At 54.8% G+C, this 21,310-nt stretch overlaps 1 protein-coding gene across 4 annotated transcripts in view; it reads left to right on the forward strand.

Moving 5' to 3' along the window:
• Nucleotides 1–224: 224 nt before the first annotated feature.
• Nucleotides 225–21,310, forward strand: part of LOC112444286 (uncharacterized) — a 30,140-nt gene continuing 9,054 nt past the window's right edge. For all 4 annotated transcript variants that reach the window (XM_059881654.1, XM_059881657.1, XM_059881656.1 and 1 more), the window contains exons 1-3: nucleotides 225–390; nucleotides 1,353–1,565; nucleotides 3,356–3,488. The gene's annotated coding sequence lies outside the window, so the exon portion shown is untranslated. The remainder of the gene's footprint in view (nucleotides 391–1,352; nucleotides 1,566–3,355; nucleotides 3,489–21,310) is intronic.

Here is a 21,310-nt window from a genome sequence, read left to right on the forward strand (position 1 = left end):
AAATTAAAGCTCGGGCCTGAGCGAGTTTGGGGGGGTAGGGAGTGTCCAGCTGACCCCCACCCCCCAGCCATGGGGAACTTCACATGGATTATGAAGCTTCCCCTCGAAGTCACTGAGAACGGCCTTGTGGGGCCGGGGAGGCTGTGTGTGACGGGTGACGAGCGACAGGCCTTGAGACGGAGATGATTGCGACCCGACACCTACAACAGACCAGACACAGAGGAGGAACCGGAAGTCCAGGGGCGCCCAACCGGAAGGGGCGGGGCCGCCGCCTGGAGACTTGGGAAGGCCTGTGGGTGCGCTTGGCCTAGGCTGGCGTGCGGGGCTCCAGGCAGTGACCTGTCCCAGCCGGCCTGCTCGTGGATGAGACCTCCAGGACCCAGCTTGCAGGTGGGGTGCAGAGCTCGTGGCAGGAGGGAGAGGGTGCGCCTGGGAGCCGAGGGGTGAGGGGTGGGAGGCCGGGCCCGAAAGTGGGCTGCGGGCCTCGAGGGGCTGAGGCCTGGCCCTGAGCCGGGGTTGTCGGCAGCAGGGTCCTCCTGTACCGGGGTGACCTGGTGAACCCTCAGAGTGGGAGGCGCCTCCGAGTGTCTTCGCCCGGAGAGGAGGCCTCTCCCCTGTGGTACCGTCTCGTCTGTGGTGGACGCGGTGAGGCGTGTCCCCCCCGTCGCTCCCCAGATGGTGGCTTTGTTGGGGCTGCTGCTCTGGGACAGCGCGGGGCTCCTGGGGGGCCGTCCTGGATGGTGGGGGCTTGTCTTCGTTGACTCTGCAGAGAAGAAAGCCCCCTGGACTCAGTGTCTCCCAATGTCAGTCACTGAAGTCTTGCTGTAGTGTGCCCACACACCACGGTGCATTTTCTGTTTCTCTTTAAATGTACTTCAAGCAGAATTGCTTTTTTAAAAAGTTAATTAAACTTTTTGGCTGCACCTTGAAGCTTGCAGGATCTCAGTTCCCCAACCAGGAATTGAACCCAGGTCCTAACCGTCGGACCACCAGGGAATAGCCCAGAATTGCTTTTTTAAAAAATATTTTTATTTGACTGCCCAGGCCTCGGTTGTGGCATGTGGGGTTTTCAGTCGTGGCGTATGAACTCTAGTTGCCACATGTAGAATCTAGTTCCCTCACCAGGCGTTGAGCCCGGGTCCCTCGCAGTAGAAGTGGTGAGTCCCAACAGCTAGACCGCAGGGGAGTTCCCCAGAATTGCTTTTTAATTCAGCCTCATCCTCAACCAAGTCTGTGAAATCCCAAGTTCAACGCGCCCGCTGCTTTCTCTCACACAGAGATAAGTGACGCTTGAGATAAGTGACGCTTATTGAAGACTGCCTGTTTGTGTGCCCCCTGTGGTCGTCTTGCAGGCCCCAGGAGCCCGCTGTCCGCGTGGGAAAGTCCTCGACCAGATGACCTAATGACGGATTCTGCAGAAGTGAAACCGTCCTTCGGTGGGAGGCGACAAGGGCCCTGGGACAGAGCCCACACAGGAGCCCTCCGCGTCCAGCCGCCGCTGTCTGAGCGATGCTGGAGGAGCCTCTGGGCCTCCCTGAGCCCCACGTGCCCGGCTCAGCTGCAGGGTAAGCTGGCTGTGAGGGCCGAGTGAATTTATACTGGGGGAGAGTTGGGGAATGTGTCATCATTGTTGTTAAGGAAAGGAAAGGCAGTGCAGCTTGAACTGAGGATTGTGTTTCTCTGGGATTCAGAATTTCTTGAGCCTAAAAAACAGTGGAGGGGTTGATAACGCTTGAGGACGTGATGCTCAGAGAGATCAGCCAGACACAGAAGGACAGGCACTGTGTGACCCCACTTCTGTGAGGTCCCCAGAGGAGTCAGGGTCATGGAGACAGGAAGTAGGAGGTGGGGACCAGGGGCTGGGGGAGTGGGGCTCAGTGTCAAACGGGACAGTCTCAGTTTGGGAAGATGAGAAAGTTCTGGAGATGATGGTAGTGATGGCTGCATGACAGCATGAGTATACTTAATGCTCCTGAACTGCACCCTGGAAAAATACTAAGATGGTAAATTTTATGCTGTGTATATTTTCCCTGCGATAGAGAAAAGAGGAGAGAGGAGAGAGGAGTGCACTTCTGGTGGGTACACGGGGATTCATGCTATTAAGTCTCTGCACTTGCGTTCATAGTTGAAATTTTCCATAATTTTAAAAAGATTTCTCAGGTTTTCTCCAGGAGGGCTGGCCCCCAGGCTTGGGGTCTCAGAGCTTTTGCAGGTACGGAAGCCCGTGGAGGCTTTTTTATGGCTTTCTCTGTTCCTCCAAATGTGCTTATTTCTAAAGGAGCCCCTCTGGTTCTCTGGCCCCCTCTCTGGGGAGGGAGTAAAGGTGGCCCAGGAGGGGCCCAGGGATCCCCTTTCAGCAATCCCTCTGCGGCAGAGGACAGTCCCACTCACCTTCCTGGAGGGTGCTGGGCGGGCCGGGGGCAGCCCTGCAGGTGTGGACGCTCCCTTGGGAGGCCTCGGTTGCTGCCCTCTGCCCCTTCGTGGGCCTTGAGGTGACACCACTCCTCTCAGTGTGCTCAGCACAGCGAACACCCCTATGTTTAATCATTTAAATTCACTTAAGTTCTGGTGCTGGCATTTAGCAAGGAAAAGCTGTCTCCATTAAAACCAACTGACAAAGGTTTTCCTCTTCCCTACAGCTTTCATTTCCACTCTTCCTCACCTTTTAAAACATTCCACCCCAGTAGAAACATTCCCGTTTGATTTTGCACCCAGAGGCCCCTGTCCCGGAAAACGAGGCCTGTTTTTGTTTCCCTGGGGTCAGTGGTTTCCCCCACCCTTAAGTTCCGGTCACAGTGCTGGAAAGAAAAAGCGGTCAAACACCCTTTCCTACCTCCTAGGAAACCACACAGAGACTTGGCCTCCCGGGCATTTAGAACCCAGTTTTCCCGATGTTCGTGGCTGAGAGTCTGGGTTTTCCTAAAGAACTCTCCCTGCCTACTTTCTCTGTGAATATATCACCACAGTGTGGACGCTCAGCTGCTAAAGTTGCCACCAAGCCTCTTTGGTATTGGGTAAACGTCTCTGAATAATTCAAAATAAGCCACCAAACAAGGCACATTCGTTAAACGTTGGGGAACATTTCCAATACGCAGCACGAAACGAGAGCTGCACGTGGAGGGCGCCCCTCAGCGCTCTGACTGGAGGGGCTGAGCAGAGGCTGCGTCCCATTATTTGAGCTTCGTGGTCCCGAGTCTCCGCTGTTTTATTAATTTTTTTATCTACAGTTCTAAACTACTATTTCATTTATTAGAACAATAGGGAAGCTTATTGAGGTGGTATTTTTATTAAAATTTCTATTAACTTTTGCTATCAGTACAGTTGTAGATTAATTAATTTTTACTACTTTTTAAAGCAAAAAATATTAGAGCTGATCCCAAGTTGCTTCAAATGTGAAACAAGCCAAGTCAGAAAAAGAGCAGTTGGGCGAGAGAGACGTCGCTGGTTCAGACCAGGAAGAAGTTTACGGTCGACAGGCAGCTTGCCAGGTAGGTTATCTTCATCTGGGGGGTTCAGGCAAAGTTCTGCTTTGTTCTGTCTGAGGTGATCTCACAGAGAGACACACAGATCTGCTCTTTCACATAGTGGGGGAATTGTTTTGTCTTTGGAGTAGATGCATAATTCTGTGAAGTGGTTTCTTTGATTTTTTTGGCCCTGATACTTGGCATGTGGGATCTTAGTTCCCCGACCAGGGATCAAACTCATGCACTCTGCATTGAAAGTTTGGAGTCTTAACCGCTGGCCACCAGGGAAGTCCCTGCAGTGGCTTTCTCAAGGTGAAATTTACATAATATGAAATTCACCATCTTACAGCGAACATGGTTAATACTGTCACAATGTCCTGCAACCACCACCTCTGCCCAGACCTCTTTCCTCGTCCCCAAGGAGCCCTGGGCCCATTAGTGGTCACTCTTGGTTGCCCTTCTCCCAGCCCCTGGCGGCCGCTGATCTTTCTGTCTCTGGATTGGCCTGTTCTGGGTGTTTCACATAACGGAATCGCTCACCATGCGGCCCTGTGTTTTTGATTTCTTTCACGGAGCATCGTGTTTTCAGGGCTCGTGGCCGTGTGTCAGGGCTGTGCTCCTTTTTCTGGCCGAGTCACCACCCAGTGTGTGTACGGCTAGCCCGTTTGTCCCTCACCTGCTGTGGACATTTCTTTGCACCTCTGACGGTTCTGTGCACAGCTGCTGTGAGCGTGTGGGTGTGTGTGTGTGTCTGTGGCCTGGTTTTCCGTTCTTTGGGTGCAGAGCTGGGAGTGGAGCTGCTGGGTCAGGTGGTCACTCTCTGTGTTTTCTGCTCTCTCGCTTGTACATAGTGAATTAGCTCCTCCCTGTCCCAGGTCAGGGCCGTGGGCGTGATGTGCCAGGGGGATGATGGGAACAGCAGCCGCCTGCCTTGGCGGGCTGCTCGCCTGTGGAGCTCCTTCAGGGAGGAGTTGGGAGACTCCTGTGGGCCAAGTGTGCCTCCACTCTCCTGACACGCACGTCCCGGGGGGCACCAGGCCCCTGCGGTGCTTTCTGGCAGAGTATGGACATTACTGTCAGCCACGTCCATTTTCCACCCTAAACTTGCTCATTTTAAACTGAAGTACATTAAAATCTTCCAACACTTCAACCAGAGAGAAAACCCCTGCAAGGGGACAGGCCCCGGGGACCCTGGAGGTGAGGACAGGCGAGGGGGTGTGCTGGACCTTGCTTTCCCAATGCCCTGGGTCCTGGAAAGCCTGGGTTGCTGTCTGTCATCCTCACAGATAGAGATGAGAGGACATGCCCAGCGCCAGCGAAGGCAAAATAGCAGGCACGAGCTCAGGCTGCCTTTCCTCCAAGCCTGTTACCCCAGGAGGGGGCAGCCAGGCACGGACCCCGCCAGGAGGAGGGCAGAACCTGCCCCGCTTGCACGGAGCCAACCGCTCCCTGAGCCAGAGCAGAGCTGCGGTGGCTTTCACATTCTGTGTCGCCCTGGCCTGGCAGCTCCAGCACAGCAGACACTACCGCGCACGCCTGGCTGTCCGGAAGTGGCCGTGGTCAGGGCGGCGTGGCCCACTGGTGGCTTCTCGCCTCACGTCTACGCGGCTGTGGCGCGGCCCACCTTCCTGGTAGATTCAGCAGCGCGTCTCCCTCCAGTGAAATTCCACAGAAACAGGAGGTGAGTCAGCACAACGAGCACCGAGCTCCGGTGTTGGGCGTCCAGGCTGAAGTCCGCCGTGGTCAGCAGGCGAGCCGGGAGCCGCAGCCTTGAGGTGGGAGAAAAGGGGGATGGCAGGAAGGTGCTGGCTTCCGGCGCCCGTCCTCAGCATCCCGGCCCAGCAGCTCAGCTCTGGGTGGAAAGTGCAGCCGCCGGTCAACAGTGGGCCTCAAGCCCAAGGCACATCTGGTGCCCAGGTGTTTGGGCTTCACTCTGGCATCCGGCCAGCCAGCAAGGATTCCCACTCCCCTCCCCTGACCTCCCCACCCTCAGCGTTATCCCAGGAACACTCTGGGGTCGTTTCCTTCGGAGGAGGAAGCCCAGGGACAAATGGACTTCTGTCTGCACCGAGGCTTGGTTCTCAGTCCTTGACCTGCCCTCCACTGGCCACCCTCTGTTCCGACTGGAATCTTCAGGACGAAGGGCTGGGAGGCTCAGAGCTGACGCTCCCAGTGCTTTGAAAGCCAGCGTGTTGCCTAATTAGACCATCTGGACGTGAGAGGTGTCCAGACTCATGGAAATCCAAACCCAGTGAAGGTGGGGGCTTCCTGGGAGTGCTATGTAGAGCAGCTTCTCCCAGCTCTGGGCGCGTTCCCACAGCTGGGACAGAAGCCCCCCTTTGGCCGCAGACAAAGCCACAGAGGAGGGGCCTGCCGGCTGGTGTGGAAGCTGGAAGCCGGGGTCCCACCCCGGACACATGCAGAGGCCGAGGACAGCCTGCCGTCCCGCTTAGAGGGGAGCATGGGGTTTAGGAAGGGTGTTCACACATTGCTCATGAAGATTTTTTCTCTGGAGGGAACCATCCTGAGAGGCTCAACTGCCAGAGAACTGATCGCAGAGAACAGACCCGAGCCCATGGGCAGCGAGGTCCACCTTCTCGCAGGAGGTGATGGACGCTGGTGACCACTAGGGAGCTGGGGTGATGACGACTCACCTGTCAGAGTGTGGGAGCGTTAGTGCACTTATCAAAATAAGCTCGTGTGTGTGGGACCGAAATAAACGAGGCCAGGCCTGGACGAGGTGGGGCTCCTGCCAGGAGAACACAGGACGTCTAAGAGAGAGTCTATAAACAGGACTGTGTTTGTTTTATGAGGTTCCCGGGGGAAACTTTTTTTTTCTTTCAGAATTCTGGGTGTTTGTTCCTGATGTTTCTGAAAACTCAGATCCCCAAGTGTTTACTGTGCCTCTGTGATGAGTGAGGTGTTCTGAGAGCAGCAAAGGAACAGAGGGAACTGGGAGTAGAAACGAAGTTCCAGTGATTTCTGTGCGTGGAGCCCAAATGGAGCCCGGGAGGGTGGCAGGAGGGCAGAGGGACCAGGAGGCTGGTGACAGGATTGCATGGAAAAGATAAAGAATGGAGGCCACCTAGGTGACCCCCACCCACCCGACAGGCCTCCCAGGAGAGGGTGGGGAGTGGAACAGAGGGAGCGCCTGTGGATTTCACAGAAGCGATGAAGGAAATACCTTCGTGTGTTCACAAGACTTACATCCCAAGTAGGATACTTAAAAAGAAGTCTGTATCCCAATCTCTGCTGCGAAATCACGGTTACCAAAGGCAGAGGGTCAATCTTACAGGGGGCGAGCAGGGGAAACCAGCTTTCCTGCAGACGAGTGGTGTAGACAGCAGACTTCTCAACTGCAGGATGGAGTCCAAGGTCCGACGGAACGACATCTTCAAAATGCTGGGAGAACGTGGCCCTCAGTGCGGGACTGTTCACTCCTCCTGAGCCATCGTAGGTGAAATAATGACAAAAAGACGTGTGCACGGAGCCTGGCTGAACGAGCTGCTGAGGAAGTGAGGAGGCTGGGGGGGAGAGCGGCGTGCAAGACGCCCCAGTGGGGTTTCTCTAAAAGGCAGACCGGAGCGAACCTCGGTAAACTGCCTCGACTGCGCAACATAAAATAACAAAGGGCTCGTCGGGTTTAAACACAAGATGAAAACCGGTTCTGGGTGCTGGTCACAGGTAGCACAGACACCGCATCTCAGGGCATGCAGTTTTGGGTCCTGGCTCAGTCAAAAGGAGGATGAAGATTCTGATTAATTTTACTTTGTTAACGCAAGTGTGTTAGAAATGGAGAACGCCGCAAAGCCTGAAGTGTAATTTTATAGTAGTGATTTGTCGTTCAGTCGCTGTCGTGTCTGACCCTGTGACCCCAAGGATTGCAGCATGCCAGGCTTCCCTGTCCTTCACTATCCCCCAGAGTTTGCTCAGATTCATGTCCATTGAGTCGCTGATTCTATCGAACTGTCTCATCCTCTGCTGCCCCTGTAGTAGTGATATCTCGTCTCAATTTAAATTAAGCTGAAAACATTGGTTTAGAGAAACATAAGACACTTAGAGTTGATAGCAGGACAGGTGAGCTGTGTCTAATGCTGTAAATGCTGCTGCTGCTGCTAAGTCACTTCAGTCGTGTCCAACTCTGTGCGACCCCAGAGCCGGCAGCCCACCAGGCTCCCCCGTCCCTGGGATTCTTCAGGCAAGGGCACTGGAGTGGGTTGCCATTTCCTTCTCCAATGCATGAAAGTGGAAAGTGAAAGTGAAGTCACTCAGTCGTGTCCGACTCTTCTCAACCCCATGGACTGCAGCCTACTAGGCTCCTCTGCCCATGGGATTTTCCAGGCAAGAGTACTGGAGTGGGGTGCCATTGCTGTAAATGCTACGAATACCCAAATACCCAAATTCTCTTCCAAGTACTCAAGTGATAGAGAAATCTCTGGGCACATGAAGTGAAGCGAAGTCGCTCAGTCGTGTCCGACTCTTTGTGACCCTATGGACTGCAGCCCACCAGGCTCCTCCGTCCATGGGATTTTCCAGGCAAGAGTACTGGAGTGGGGTGCCATTGCTGTAAATGCTATGAATACCCAAATACCCAAATTCTCTTCCAAGTACTCAAGTGATAGAGAAATCTCTGGGCACATGAAGCGAAGCAAAGTCGCTCAGTCGTGTCCGACTCTTTTGTGACCCCATGGACTGCAGCCCACTAGGCTCCTCCGTCCATGGGATTTTCCAGGCAAGAGTACTGGAGTGGGTTGCCATTTCCTTCTCCAGAGGATCTTCCCGACCCAGGGATCGAACCCGGGTCTCCCGCATTGCAGGCACATGTTTTACCGTCTGAGCCCCGAGGGAAGCCCCCAATTTTTTATTAGTCTTTATCGGAGTAGAGTTGCTGAACGCTGTGTTAGCTTCAGGTGTACAGCAGAGTGACCCGCCCTTTGGGACCGTCTCCCCGCGCGGGTCGTCACGGAGCGCTGACCGAGCTCCATGTGCGGTGTGGCAGCTCGTCAGTCGCCTGGTGTATGTGCTGTGTTCAGTAGCTTCGGTCTTTCCAGCTCCTTGCAACCCTGTGGACTGCAGCCCGCCAGGCTCCTCTGACCATGGGGTTTTCCTGGCAAGAATACTGGAGTGGGTTGTTACGCCCTATTCCATGGGGATCTTCCCGACCCAGGGATCAAATTCACATTTCCTGTGTCTCCTGCATCGGAGACAGATTCTATCAATAGTGTGTATACCTGAATCCCAATCTCCCCATTCGTCCCACCCCCTCTTTCCCCGCTTGTTGTCCATACATTTGTCTCTACCTCTGTGTGTGGGCATATTTAAAACAAAGTTACTGCCTTTCGGAGCAGAGACCGCCTTATCTCCTGAAATCAAAGTGCGTGGCTGAGTGCCTCTGCTTCCATGCTGTCCTCTAATTGATGCTGCAAATCATCTCTTCCAGTGAGCACAGGCCAGAGGGAGGGAGCCCCGGGGCTCCCACCCAGCCCAGCTGAGCCCGATGCCACCTCGGAGTTCATGACAGCCCTGGCTACATTTGAGCCTGTAGAAATAAATCCCGAGCTCATCACACCACCCAGAGAAACACCTTGCTCCCTGCCTGCAAGCAGCTTCTGTCTTTTTTTCGCAGCAGAGTTAGGAGGAGACTCATGGTCCTCTGACTTGCTCAGCCAGGATGTCATTCTCTCTGTCTGTCTCTCACACACACATGACCCAATGGCTGCCGGGTTGGGAGTGAAACTCCCATGTGTTGTCTCCAGACCATTTGTAGAGCCGTCCTGGCCACGAAGGCTGGGGTGAGAAGCAGGAACAGCAGAGCCCCTGCTCTGGGTGTGACTACTAACCACCCCTCGGCCTCTGGCCGGCCTGATGCCATTTACTTCAGTTTGGAAGTAAAGTGAAGTGTTACTGGGAAGTTCAGAGCAAGTTACTTGCCTAGTCCTGAACACTGAAGTCGAGGTGCCATCGTTCAGTGAGCCTAAATCGCTATTGAAGTTTCATCCTCTGCTCTCTCCCCTCCGCTCTGCACTGTCATGAAGAGTTGATATGCGTCGCTGAGGTCTGAACTTGGCAGCGTTTTCCGCGCATCTGCTCTTGTGCTGCTGTAACTCACATACTCAGGCCCCTCCACCCCCGTGACGGTGAAGAATATGCCTTCATACTCAGGGAGTGAATCGCTGCCCGCTTTAGGTTGGGTAGACTCTGGCTCCTTCCTGGGGTGTAACCCCTTCTGCACAGGTATGTCCAGTTCACATAGTAATTAACCATATGCAGGAGCTTATCAAGTCGACTGTCAGTAAACGGAGGCCATTTGACAAGTGATGATGTAAACTGTCCCCCGCCTCGTTCCACAAACTCACGCTTAGGAAGTTTGGTTCTTTTCCCATCAGGGCTGAGAGAAAGAAAACTAGGGATCCCTGTTCTGTTTTGCATGATTTTGGGGGACTCCCCTGCTGGCTCAGTGCTAGGAACCCGCCTGCCAATGCAGGAGACTCAGGTTCAATCCCTGGGTCGGGAAGATCTCTTGAAGAAGAGAATGGCTGCCCACTCCAGTGTTCTTACCTGGAGAATCCCATGGACAGAGAAGCCTGGCAGGTTGTAGTCCATGGGGTCGCAAAGAATCAGATGTGACTGATCACACACACATATCATTTTGGCAAAGGAGACCAGAACTTGTTACCTTCTGGGCCCAGAGCCCGCCTAGCAGCCACGCCTGCACACGTGTCCTGATGGTGGCCGTGGAGGTGGCGGCCACAGCATGTCAGCTGCTGTGAGTGCCCATGGAGTCCGCGTGCCACGCGGTGTCTCCTCCAGTGACACGTGGGCGGACAGGCCGAAGCACACGCCCTCACGACCTTCATGCCCCGAGGTCTCCCGTGCGTGGCCTTGGCGGCAGTGTGGACGTGCCCACGGCCCACGGCAGTTTCCAGACGGGAGGTGGCAAACGTAGCCTCTGCCGGCAGCAGCTGCAGATCTGCTTCATCTTCGCACAGAAACGCTCCTGTTTTTTGTTGGCTGATGTTGAAATCCAGCCTTGAAAAGTAACAATGCAGACTGACTCCGGAGAGCATGGGTGCCTCCCCGGGCGGGGAGCCTGGCAGCTCACAGCCCTGGGGGACTGGCCGCTCCGCAGCTCCGCTTTAATTGCTTCCACGTGCCATATGTACGGGAGCGCTGTGGAGACAACAACCCAAAACAACAGGAGGCGGGCCGGGCTCCTCACAGGGACTCCGGGCAGGCGGGCCAGCCGCCAGCCAGACGCCCGCCCGCCCGGGGCTGCAGGCCGAGGAGGAGCTGGGGTGGACACCCCACACCCTCCCCAGGACAGGGTGGGGGGACACTGGGGTGGTCTCTTAGCAGGAGACAGCAAGGGGTCAGAATCCGGGGGCGGGGAGCTGCTTCTGAGAACTTGGAGGCAAGCAGTTTCGGTAGATGAGGAATTTAGAAGGAAGTAAGCCCCTTGACCAAAACTTCACTTTAAAGCTGCAATTTCACTTTGTAAAAAAGCAGCACATTATTTGAGTTGACGCATGGAAATATCCAGACTGTGTTTCGGCCTCGGTGGCAGATGTCCTGTGCACGCCGCCTAAGAAGCTGCTGTTGCTCCATAAATATTTATGGGGACCGTAATCCTCCGCATCCCTAGGATTTCTGTGCTCATCTCACCACCCATTCCTGCTGGAGCTGGGCTTGCCGGCCGTTTTACCAGCGAGCATTTCCCACCCTCAGGAAGCCCACCCCAGACCGAGGAACGCAGAGCTGCCGAAGTGTCCTGCCCGCGGGTAGCCACGTGTCTGACTTAGGCCAGCGGGCAGCCTTTGCTGCTGAGGTTTGTATAAGAAAGTTCGGGGTTTCTAACTCCATCCGAGCTGGCTGCAGATCTGACTTGTCAGATGAAGCAAGCTGTTTGCCATATAGTGCTGCCACATCGTGAAAGGAGTCTCAGTGCATGGGAATTTTAGCCGTTTAAGTGTCTGCTCTTCTTTGCAAGACATGAGGGCTTCCCTGTGTTTTCCACCAGGGATCTGAGAGCAGCTCCTCTGATAGTTCATTGGACAGCTGCCTGTTGGCTTGAGGATTAGAACCGTATTTGATCACATGAAACTTAGCGTTTTAGGGAAGGGATCCCAGGACTTCCCCGGTGGTCCAGTGGTTAGGAATCCTTCTTCCTCAGGGAACGCACGGCAGCTTCAGTCCCTGGTCAGAGAGCTAAGGGTACCCCACGTTGCAGAGCAACTAAGCCCGAGACACACACACACACACCAGCCCAGGAGGGGCAGCCTCGGAGCAAGGTGGGCCACAGTTTGGTCACAAACACGAGGGACAGCCTGCAGAGGCGGGGTGGGGTGGCAGGCAGGGAAGCAGTTCCTTGTGGGGACGGGACCTCTGGGTCCACCAAGCCGTTGGAGGACCGGCGTCAGGGCTGCCCCTGCTCCGACCCCCAGGTGGGGTTCTGGACCGGACTCCTCAGGCGGGCGCTCTACCCCAGTGCCAACCAGTCAGACTGCTAGGGCTCGTGGAGACTGGTGGGGGTGAGGGGCTTGAAGCTCGGGAGAGGCAGTGAGTGACTTTAATAGAAGGGATAGTTACTACACGTGTGTCAACAGTTCCACAATCAAGATTTCATCCCAGAATGTAGTTTACAAAGACTGGGTACCCAGGCTGAACTCCTAAGTTCCAGAGTCAGGGTGCTCCGACCCTGTGTCTGCAGGGCTGGCAAGAGGTGTGGGGAGCTGGCCGTCCAGGTGGCAGGCCCGTGTGCCACCCGTCCTCCACAGGGAGCTGTGTCTGGAACCTCGTCTCACCCTTCCCAAGTTTCCAAAATCCACATCAGCAAAGACAGCCAGAGGATCTCCTGTCCAGCTCCTGGAAGAAGTCCCCCTTCTGTGGGCAGCCCACGACAGTGTGCGCTGTGTGAAAGCCTCTGCTGACCGCCCTGGGCAGAGCCACCCTTGGCAGAGGAGGGCTTGCATCCAGGCGGAGCAGAGCCGCCCAGGCCAATGGCTGGCGAGCAGTGCCACCCTATGGCCAGGCTTGGAAACACGCTGCCCAGCTCTAAGGAGCTGTCCCCAGAGCATCGCGGGCTGGGGTGTCCTCTGGAGAGGCGCCCCCCACCCCTGCTTCTGCACGGCCCTGAGACTGGGCCCACTGGGGACCCTCACCCACCCTACCAGGCAGCTGTCTGTATTAGGGTCCCCCTACTGACAGGGATGCAGAAGCAGTGTGGGCAGGGGCAGAGGCAGGACTTGAGTCCGAGCACGTCTGACATGGGAGGGCAGGCTCTGATGTGGAGGCTGCACTTGCCCCGGCAGAGGTCCCAGCGGGGGCGGCCACTGCCCAGGGAAAGGCCAGTGCTGCCACCCGCGCCTCCAGAATGGATGAGGGAGTCTGGAAGGGGGTGCCCAGTGGGAAGGCCGATTCCCTCCCTCATCCGTTCATCCCGTAGACCAGCATTTACCGAGTGCCAGTGCGCCGGGCACTGCTCCATGTCCCCAGGCTGATGTGGCCACAGCAGGGAGTTTGCACTGACCGCAGCGTCCCCCTGCCCCGGCCTCGTCCCTCTGGTGTAGAGCCGCGTGGATTCCAGTGATGTTAGCTGCATTGCCTCCAGGTTGCCTCACCTCTGTGCAGTCAACTCCCTACCTTAAATCCCCTGGTTATTCATACCTGAAGTTGGGTCTGTTTGCTTAGACCCGGACTGATGTAAAATCACTTGAAAGTTTTAAACAGGCAAGTGACATGCTCTCCTTTCTGGTTTACTAAGTACAGCAGGAGGTCCAGTTAGGTGGCTTGGGAGAGAGGATGGTGGCCTGGGCTAGGGTGTTACCATGGCAACAGAGATGGAGAGTGGCCAGCGGGTCTGGGATAGTGTCAGTAGGACATGCTGATGGATAGAATTGGAGGTTGGTGGGAAAAATTGAGGCATCGATGTCTCCAGGGTATTGGCCAGAGCAGGTGGGGGAATGGGCTGCCATTGACTAAGACAATTAAGAATGGGAAGGGGCAGCTTTCAGGAGGAAGATTGAGAATTCTAGCAGCTGGCTATTCAGTTACTGATGCCCAAGGGACGGGAGCACGGGAGGCAACCTTCCCAACTTTGTCTGGAACTAAATGGCAACCCACTCCAGTACTATTGCCTGGAAAATCCCATGGACAGAGGAGCCTGGTGGGCTACAGTCCATGGGGTAGCAAAGAGTCAGACACGACTGAGCGACTTCAGTCAATCAAGGTTGACCCCACCGTGAGATGCACTTCTGATGGTCATGGAAGAATCCGTCCTTCCCAGAAGGCTCACCCCCTGCATCGCTGGGCAGGCAGGCAGGGCAGGCAGCCACTGTGTCTGGTGAATATCAGAGCCTGTGGGAGTCCTGGTGATTTTGTTGAACACCAGTATGTTTTATTCCCTCTGGTACCTGGAACAGTTTTACAGGCAGAGAAACTCCTATCTTATATGCATATGGTTTTCTGTACTTAACGAAACCATGATTTAGCTGGACACAAAGTTCACAAGTCTGTGCTCAAGCTGACCTGCAGGCAGAGCCGTGGAACTTGGCAGAGACGGGCAGGGTCGACGTCTCAGGGTCTCACCCCCATGGGCAGCAGGATGGGGTGCAGCCACTCGGGAAAACTCATTTTGCACCTGTTCAACCTGCTGACTTCTCTTCCTGCCTCCGATTTGGAAGCAGGATGTTTGGTGTTCCTCCTGGCTCACAGAGAACAGCCAGCCAGCAGGCCGCTCCTCCCGTGGATGGGTGAGGGCTCAGAAGGCCAGTCCAGGCCCCCCAGGACCAGAAGCAGCTCTGGCAAACACTCTAACCCACTTCTTTTGCACAGAAGAGGAAGAAATAGGGGTCTTGCTACCCTTCTGTAAAGTAAGATTTATCCTGTGCCTTCCTAGACAGAACTGAAGGCATCTTCTCCCAGATGTTTACCCAAAGTAGCATATTCGTGAGGTAAAAATGGTCCCCCCTCAGCCACGATGTGCTTTGTGCGCGTCCTTGGGGTCCAGGTGGGAGAGTGTGGCTGGTGTGGCCCACCGCAAGGCCCACGGCCTCTCCTGACAGGTGGGAGCAGCACCTAGTCTTGGGCAGACTCTCAGGCGTTGGGTGAGACACGCATGCCGAGACAGTGAAGAACCACCTTTCCAAAGCAGATGCAGTTCAGACGCAAGGCCTTCCTCCCCCGCAGATCCCCAGCTTCACCGCACAAAACCGAGCCCAGCAGGAGGAGGGGTCCAGCTTACTCATGGCAAGTTCAGTCCTGTGCTTGGGAAGCAAGCAGATGCCTTGGGCGATTTTCCTGCCTAACCCTGTACCTCTTAGAAAAGGAAGTCTCTGAGCAGGACTCACTCTGGTGATGCCCCCAGGAGTGCTTAGTTCTGAAATCGAGGGGCAAAAACCCAGATGGCTGAGCGGTGGGGGTGGCTGGGTGCAGCCACATGCGTGACACCATCAATTACATACATTCTTCCTAGCTTGGGCACGAAGCAGTATTCATAACGTGACGATAACTGGGAAATGGGGGATCAACAGAATATGCAAGGACTTCACCGGTGGTCCAGTGGTTCAGAATCCGCTTTGCGATGCAGGAGATACGGCTTTGATCCCTGTTGGGCGACCTGTGATCCCAGGTGCCACGGAGCCACTAAGCCAGCCCGCCACAACCATGGAGTCCACGAGAGTCCGTGCATGCGCTGCAGCAGCAGGTCTGCATGGAGCAACAGATCCTGCATGCTGCAACGAAGACCCAGCGCAGCCAAACAAATGAAGTTTTAAAAATTGAATGTAAAAACCCGGAATGTTGCACTTAGCACACCCCCCACCGTGAAGAGCACCTGTTGTCTCCTGCCACACGAGGGGCAGCGGTGTCCTAGGGAGCCCCGCCACGTGCACCAGGAGTGGAGCCGGGGGTGCGTCCCATCCCCGTCTTACCTGGGACAGCTGACCCCACGGGGCCCAGGAGGGCTGCACGGAAGGAGGGTTCGGCATCGATGTGCTGTGGGCATGGGCCTCTTGCCCGGCTGTGTCCCCTCACGTGTTCCTGGCGTGTGCAGAGGTTCAGAGCCCTGGGCTTCACCCCGTGTGCTGGCCCCCGTGTCACCACCACAGTCAGCCCCACGGGGACTCCCTCTTACACGACGCCACCTCCCTCCCATCATGCCTCCTGCCTGGCAGCATGCATCTGTCCCCCATCGCCGTAATTTTCCATTTCAAGAATGCCCTGTAAATGGACTCAGGCGATGTATAGCCTTTGGGACCGGCTCTTCTCTCACTTGGTTTAATTCTCTGGAGACACAGCGGAGCTGCTGTGCCGCAATGTGTGCTGGTGTTTACTGCTGAATTCTGTGATGAGATTTGAAAGGAGTGTTAAAGGCTACTGACCGCCTCTCAGAGCTAGGATACTTGCCCAGCTGAAGTCTACTGCTGCTGCTGCTGCTAAGTCGCTTCAGTCGTGTCTGACTCTGTGCAACCCCAGAGACGGCAGCCCACGAGGCTCCCCCGTCCCTGGGATTCTCCAGGCAAGAGCACTGGAGTGGGTTGCCATTTCCTTCTCCAAAGCAAGAAAGTGAAAAGTGAAAGTGAAGTCGCTCAGTCGTGTCTGACTCTTGGCGACCCCATGGACTGCAGCCTACCAGGCTCTTCCATCCATGGGATTTTCCAGGCAAGAGTACTGGAGTGGGGTGCCATTGCCAGCTGAAGTTGGTGGCACTCAAATGAAGAGAAATTTTGTGTATCTCTCTGGAGGCTCAGATACTGAAGAATCCACCTGCAATGCAGGAGATAGGGGTTCAGTCCCTGGGTCAGGAAGATCCCCTGGAGGAGGAAATGGCAACCCACTCCAGTATTCTTGCCTGGAGAAGCCCATGGACAGAGGAGCCTGGTGGGCTGCAGTCCACGGGGTCGCAAAGAGTTGGATGTGGCTGAAGTGACTCATACTTTCACTTCCAGAATCTTAAATATCCTATAAAACAATACTCACCCTCCTCTCATCTCAGGAAACTCACATAATCCTGATCCTGCAAAACCTTAGCCAGACTTCCCACCTCTTATTTTATTGAAATTAAATAATGTTTCCCCAAATACATTAAAGTTACAGAAGTCATCTTTACTATTTCTCTTTAAAGTTATTTATGCACAGAATATAACTTACATCTTGTTTCTACTTCGTTTTCTTTTTCCCTTGGCTAAAACACTGTTCATCTGTCTCTTACAGTGGCTTGATTTTTACTGTGCTACTGCTCTAATATATGGTCTTTAGTTTATTAGTTTATGCCTTATATTAAATTATCTCCATATAAGATTTGCAAGAAAAATGGCTTTTCAGCTTACTCGGGAATTTGGGTGACTTAATTTGGGGAAGGTGATTCTAAAGAAGGAAATTACAGACTGAAACATAAAGTGTCAGAGGAAAAAGGAGGGTCTCTGAGGAGGCAACCAGACACAGCAGGAGCGCCGGCTGACCTCTGAAGGTCAGGGCACCTGACCACAGACAGGGTCGAGGCAGCGCCACAGCAGGCTGAAGGGACCGCAGGCCCACGGGAGCACCAGCGTCTCCCCGAGGACTTGGGGCCCCGCCCTGGGGTCTCTGATGGCCCCCCAAGCATCTGGTCCCTCCATCTTGTTCCTGCCCCACCTGACTGGCTCACCCACCCGCGACCCCAGCCCCGAGACCTGGACTGCCTCTGCCCCCGGCCCAGGGCTCCTGTGTATCTGCCGGGCCTGCTGCTGGTTCTGGGGCCTCCTGCCCAGCTGGCCGGCTGTGTGGGGCTGAGGACAGCAGGCAGAGTAAGCCCCCTGCCTGCAGGGCTGTGGGGGTTCCAGGCTGATAACACTGCCCTCGAGGGGTCACCTCGGCAAAAGGGCACCACGCCGGTGGGTGGCAGGAGGGAGCGGGAGATGAAGGTCGTGCTCCGAGGGCTCCTCACGACCTCGGCGGCGACTTCTGCAACTACAAGGAGAGTTCACATCTGCACGGACCTGCACCTGCTCCCCGCGAGTCCGCGATCGCGCGGCTCGGGGCACCCACCCATCATGCCCGCACAGGGGTGAGAGAACAGCCAAGAAGGGTGCGGCCAGAGCAGCACCTCACGACCCGGCCGGGGCTGCAGAGGGCTGGCACGGGGGACCCAGTACGGACGACAAGGCAGCCCCACCCGGTCTCGAAGACACAGTGTCTCTAGGAGGGGCCCCTCGGGTGTGCCCCCAAGTCCATTGTGCAAAGTGCAGAGCGGGTGGCAAGTCCCCCATCAGCCAACTGTGAAGAAGAGTCTGCGTGCAAAGTGGTCCCGGCCACCGACGGACCGGTAGACTCATGAGGCTCATCCACAGAGTGGAACGCGGCTCCTCCATGGAAAGGGGCGAAGCGCTGAGACAGCTGCGGGGCCTTCGAACCTCAGAAACACGGCGCTCGGTGAGAGAAGCCCGGCGGAGGGACACTCGGTGTGGGATTCCATCTCTGACAAACGTCCAGAACAGGCGAATCAAGAGGCAGAAGGAAGTGCCAGGGGCTGCGGGTGGGATGGGGGGGGGGTGCAATGGGGAGTGCCTGGAATGGTGGGGGTCTCCTTTTGGGGTGACGGAAATGTTTTGGAGCCGCCAGGTAAAAGTGGTGGGTGCGTACCATTGTGAGTGTGCTAAAAGCCCCGAATTGCTCTCCTTAAAATGTTGATTTTGGTATGTGCTGCTGCTGCTACTGCTAAGTCACTTCAGTCGTGTCCGACTCTGTGTGACCCCATAGACGGCAGCCCACCAGGCTCCCCTGTCCCTGGGATTCTCCAGGCAAGAACACTGGAGTGGGTTGCCATTTCCTTCTCCAATGCATGAAAGTGAAAAGTGAAAGTGAAGTCGCTCAGTCGTGTCTGACCCTCAGAGACCCCATGGACTGCAGCCCACCAGGCTCCTCCGTCCATGGGATTTTCCAGGCAAGAGTATTGGAGTGGGGTGCCATTGCCTTCTCCGTTGGTATGTGCATTTCATGCCAATTTAAAGAACAGCTTGATAAAGGCCTTTACTGTATTCAGCCACTCACTCGTCCATTCCCACCCTAGTGTATTCACACGTGCTGGGCAGGCAGGAGCAGGCACAACAGATGTGAGCCGGGGTTCCCGGTCAGCGCGATGGTCCTTACCCTGGGATTCTTAAAACACAATCGCAACCCGGGAGAGTCTTATTCTCCAGGCCGAAATGGGGCGCTGGCAGCTGTGATTGTGAACCGCAGGTGGGTGTGTCCGATGACTAGCCTGGTCTGTATGTGACCCAAGTGCGTAGAAAGCCCAGCTCTGGGCCTTGAGATACCCTCAGCGACAGGGGGTCGGCCACGCTCTGGCGAAGAGGCAAAGTCCTGTGCTTACCGCAGAACAGAGCCTGACCCGACTTGGCTTCTTGGGTCGGGTCCTGTTCAAATTGGTGTCATGCCTCCTTCTGACCACAAGGTGGCAGGAGTGAGACAGGCGCGACGTGCAGGGGTCCCCGGCGTCGTCCAGGAGCAAGTCAAGGGGAGCAGCATCCTTAGTAAACGGAAACGAGGGATGTGTGTCTAAGGGAATAAGGCGTTTAGTCCCTGTGGTTTATTGAGAGGGCGGGTCGCCAGCAGCCCGCCAGTGTCGGTGTCTGCAACAGCAACGTAGTCCTGCATGGGACCCCCGGATTTTGGCGCTTTTAAGTCTGAAAAGTACCCGGGGAGGTGAGAGTTGAGCCGAGCTGGGTAAAAGATGGCGTCCGGAACCACACGGCAACGTGCGGAAGAAGGAAAGTACGGGCAGGAGCTACGTGGGGGAACGTGGGCGACACGCCGCCTCATCAAAGAAGCCAAAGGGCTGCATGACCGCGCTGTGTGACTCCAGTTACCTGGACCATGGCTGCCCAGGGCTGGAGGATGTGGTCGGTCTTCCATGGGAGGGGGTTTCTTTTTGAAATAATAAGGTGTTATGGAATTAGTGGTGACAGTTGTCCAACCTTGTGAATATACTAAAAATCATTGAGTTACACATTTTAAATTACACACTTTAAACAGGTGGATTGCATGGCATGTGACGTATTTCAACTGAGCTGTTTTTAAATTTTTATTTTAAATTTTATTAGTTTATAGTTAAAGAAAAACGGACACGAGTGACGCGACTTGGCACGCGGCACACAGAAGTGTGTGTTTAGTATTTGGCGGCACAGCTCTTGGTGGTGGCCCTCGGGGTCTTGGATGTTCGTTGCAGCACACAGCATCTTTTTTTTTTTTTTTATCTGCAGCTTGCAGGATCTTAATTTCTGACCAAGGCTCAAACCCAGGAGCCAGCAATGAAGGCCCTGAGTCCTAACCACTGGGCCATGAGGGAAGTCCCATTCTTTTTCCTTTGTAAATAGTAACCATTCTGATAGGCGTGAGGTGTGAGCTCACTGTAGTTTCCGTTTGTGTCGCCCTAATGATGAGTGATTCGAGCATCTTTTCATGCACTATGGGCCACTCGTATATTTTCTTTAGAGAAATGTCTATTCAGGTCCTTTGCCCATTCTAAAATCAGGTCGTTTGTTTTTTTTTCTTGTTGAGTTTTAGTCCTCTATATATCTCAGATATTAATCCCTTATCAGATACGTGGTTTGCAAACATTTCTCCCGTTCTCTGAGTTGCCTTTTTAGTTTGCTGATACTGTCTTTTGGTGCACAAAATTTTGCTAATTTTTGTGAAGTCCAATTGGTCTGTTTTTTCCTTTTCTCTTTGCGCCTTTGATCACACCTCCCATTGCCCATCAGCGCCTCTGTCTGCTCAGGGGGCATTTACCAGCCATCTCGTCCTCAGGGAGAGGCCTCCCCAGGGGCTCTGGAGCTGGCTCCCTTCACGGGAAGAGACGCTTGCTCTTTCCAGTGAAGAGGAAGGGGAAGGGGGCCTCCCTGGTGGCTCAGTGGTAAAGAATGCGCCTGCCAATGCAGGAGACACGAGTTTGACCTCTGATCCGGGAAGATGCCACATGCCGCGGAGCAGCTAAGCCCATGCGCCACAGCTCCTGAGCCTGTGCCCCAGGGCCCGGGACCCACAAGTACTGAAGCCCATGCACCCGAGAGCCGGTTCTTCGCGACAAGAAAAGCCAACGCGATGAGAAGCCCAAGCGGTGCAGCCTCACCTGTAAACAGCCTCACCTGTAAACTAGTGAGTAGCCCCTGCTCGCCGCAACTCGAGAGAGCCCGTGCCAGCAATGAAGACTCAGCACAGCCAGTGATAAAAAATAAAAAAGGAAGGGGAAGGAGGCTGGTTTTAGCAACACGTAGGACTCATTCCTCACTGCTTAGACTTCCTGCTTAAACAGGTGTTGGTGACACGGAGGTCATCCGTCAGCCTGTGCACGTATTAATCCACGAGCAAGGCCCTGCTCCAGGCGAGGCTCTGTGCGCGGCGAGGGGGACAATGAACGAGTCGTCTCGACTTTGCCGCCAGTGAGGCAGGCGTGAGCGTCCGCATGAAGACGCTGGGTTCTGGAGACTCGATATTGCTTCTCGTGTCTTTTCCCACTTCTCACCTTCAGAATAAATCTTTAAACAGAGCATTACCAGATTCTTCACAGAGGCAGGCTGCACAAAGCAGCCTCATCTTCTGCTGTGAGTACAACATCTTTTAAAATCTCCATCACAACTGCGGGCGTGTCTCCTCCCATAAATCTAGGCTGCCTGTCTCAGATCAAATTCCGGCTCTCAAGCAATTTCACAGCTAAATCCTCCCAAGTCATACGTAACAGTTTCTTTACAAAGGACATGAAACTGGCTGTGAGCCTTTACTGACTTACAAAGCATTTACCATTTTCCTGTTTTTAGAATCCTTATTCCTCTCAAGTGGGATTCTAAAAATATCAGTTTAAGCCATCCACTAAT

This window comes from Bos taurus, chromosome 25 (assembly GCF_002263795.3).
Source record: "Bos taurus isolate L1 Dominette 01449 registration number 42190680 breed Hereford chromosome 25, ARS-UCD2.0, whole genome shotgun sequence".
NCBI classification, from domain to species: domain Eukaryota; kingdom Metazoa; phylum Chordata; class Mammalia; order Artiodactyla; family Bovidae; genus Bos; species Bos taurus.